Source organism: Eutrema salsugineum, unplaced genomic scaffold (genome assembly GCF_000478725.1).
Source record: "Eutrema salsugineum unplaced genomic scaffold, Eutsalg1_0 scaffold_6, whole genome shotgun sequence".
NCBI classification, from domain to species: domain Eukaryota; kingdom Viridiplantae; phylum Streptophyta; class Magnoliopsida; order Brassicales; family Brassicaceae; genus Eutrema; species Eutrema salsugineum.
The window spans coordinates 10551427-10554088 of record NW_006256547.1 but is presented as its reverse complement, the minus strand read 5'-3'; the positions used below and the strand labels follow the sequence as shown (position 1 = coordinate 10554088).

General features: G+C 39.4%; 1 non-coding gene across 1 annotated transcript; it reads left to right on the top strand.

The window, feature by feature from the left end:
* The first annotated feature begins 1912 nt into the window (after window positions 1-1912).
* Window positions 1913-2020, top strand: LOC112083757. Its single transcript, XR_002897886.1, has one exon. It is a non-coding gene; the product is annotated as a small nucleolar RNA R71 (small nucleolar RNA).
* The last annotated feature ends 642 nt before the right edge of the window (window positions 2021-2662 follow it).

The following is a 2662-nucleotide window of genomic DNA, read 5'->3' as shown; positions in this document are numbered from 1 at the left end:
TCTCCTTCTTGACAACATCCATGAGATTAGGGTTCAGTCTCCTTTGACTTTCGATTGAGTTTTTAGCATTATCCTCTAGATTTATCTTGTGCATACAAAGATCTTGAGAGATTCCAGGTATGTCATCAAGCGAATATCCTAAAGCTTTTCTATGCTTTTTCAGCTTAGTCAACAGCATTGTGGTTTCTTCTTCCGTCAAACCAGAGTTTATTTTGACAGGATAAGTAAAATTTGGTCCAAGGAAGGCGTACTTAAGTCCGACGGGAAGAGGTTTAAGCTCGACTTTAGGGGCTTTAAGCTCGCTCCAAGGATCGTTAATTGCTGCAGCAGTGTCTTTAGGAGGTGTAGGAATGTTTGTTTGGTCCTTAAGATCTAGATAGTTCAGAGGTTTTCTATAAGTTTCGGATTTATCAAGCATACACACGCACTCACTTGAAATTTCTTCAAGGAAATTGCGTTCATCTTTTGCGGGTGAAAGCGTGACACTTAAAGGGTCGTCTAGAAGCAGATCTTCATAGACATCCTCAATAATTCTGTCTAAGTCATCAACCCAACAAAATTTGCCATCCAGAGTCGGTTTATCGAAACTTTTGTTTATGTCAAACTGCATAACTAAGCCGGCTAGATGAAGGTCGATTTTTTCTTCAGGAACATTGATAATGGCTCCGGCTGTAGATAGGAATGGTCGTCCAAGAATAAGTGGATCCTTAGGTTCTCTTTCTAGTTCTAGAACTACGAAATCAGTAGGTATGGAACATTTTTCGATTTCTACGGGAACATCTATTAGGATACCTACAGGTTGTCTAACAGAACGATCAGCTAATACTAAGGAAATTTTAGTGGGCTTGAAAGTGTGATGTCCTAAACGTTTTGCTACTGAAAGTGGCATCATGTTTATGCTAGAACCTAAATCACAGAGAGCATGTTCAAAAGCTACATCATTGATAGTGCATGAAAGTACAAAGCTTCCAGGATCATTTTTCTTTTCAGGGATTCGGCTTTGCAGGATAGAACTACATTCATGGGTTATCATCATAACGCCTTCTTCAAGAGTTAAAGAATTTGTTAGAATACCCTTCATGTATTTTCTTAAAGCAGGAATCATAGCACAAGCTTCTACGAAAGGTAATTTCACATTTAATTGATCGATCAACTCTTTCAGCTTAGCTTTTTCTTTCTCTTTCTTAGGGGCTCTAAAGGCTCTAGGATATGGAGGTTTAGGTTTATAGACACGTGTTGGTGGAGGTGGAATCGGGTCTTCTCCTCTTACTTCTTCTCTTACTTCTTCTCCATCCTTTTCTCCTACCACTTCTCTTTCAACATCTTCATTCGTGATTCTTTCTTTTTCCTTTTCCTTACGCTTTTCCTCATCTTCGGGATCTTTAGGAAATTCAGGCTCTTTGTAAGCTAATCCACTCCTAAGTGTGATAGCTTTCACATCATCGGAGGGATCTGCTTCACTTGAGCTTTCGAAAGAATTTTCACTTGGCTCCTCCTCAGAATTTTCTATGTTTTTAGAATTAGTTTTGATCATCAGGCTAAGGAGGGTGGAAAATTTTTCATTGAAATCTTCTTGCATCGTTTTTAGTTCAGATCTAAGATCACTAGTCTCTTGAGACCTAGATTTTTCAAGCTCTAGAATCTTTTTGTTTAGGTTTTCAGCTTCAGAAGAGGGAAAACTAGGATATGAAACAGGATTAGATTGAATAGCCAAGATTGGTTCGTAAGGTGATTTCCAGGCAAGCTCGGAAGACAGTTTCCCGCGGTTAGAAGGCTCGCGACCGCGGTGAAAGCTTAGTTTGCATCTTCTGCAGATCTAGTTGAGAAGTCTCCATTACTTGCTGCATCGAAAGAGTGTCGTAACTCTGGAGTTATACCGCGATAGAAGATACCCAGCAGGTATTCCTCGGTATATCCATGGTGTGGACAATCTCTTTGGTATTCCCTAAATCTTTCCCAAGTATCTAAAAGATCTTCATTTTCTTTTTGTTTATAAGTTCTTATCTTGTTTCTTAAGAGATTTGAACGATTTCTAGTGCAAAAACGATTTAGGAAAGCAGTTCTACATGCTGCCATTTTTAGTGAAGCAGGTGGCAAAGATTTTAGCCATTTGCTGGCATTATCTCTAAGAGAGAATGGACACTTGTGGTAATCCCCATTTGCTGTAATGGTTGCACATAATTCTTCGAACGTCTCGATATGGTCTATCGGGTTTTCGAATGAATAACCATTGAATTGATTTTGTTGAACTAAATGGATATAGGTTACCTTAATTTCGGTTTTGCCATCCTCTGGTAAGGCTGGTTGAATAGCTCTTCGATCTCCCAAGAATTTCTCAAGTGAATCAAAACTTCCAATCAGTTCATCATCATCTTCACGTTTTGTCGATCCGATTAGCTCATTGTCATCATAGATCGGTTCTTCAAACTCATCATCAGTCAGGTCATCGTCGCTTGGATCACCATCCACACGATTTGGTGGATCACCAAAAGTCCCGGGAACATGTTCCGGTCTCTCATCGCAGAGAAACATGAAAAATTCAAAAGAAAAAGTAAAAGTAAACAAGTGTTCTAATGGATTTAAGCTGGGATTCGCAACAAACAAATCAAATTCCCCGGCAACGGCGCCAAAAACTTGATTGTGGTTTGTAAACGGGGTTGTT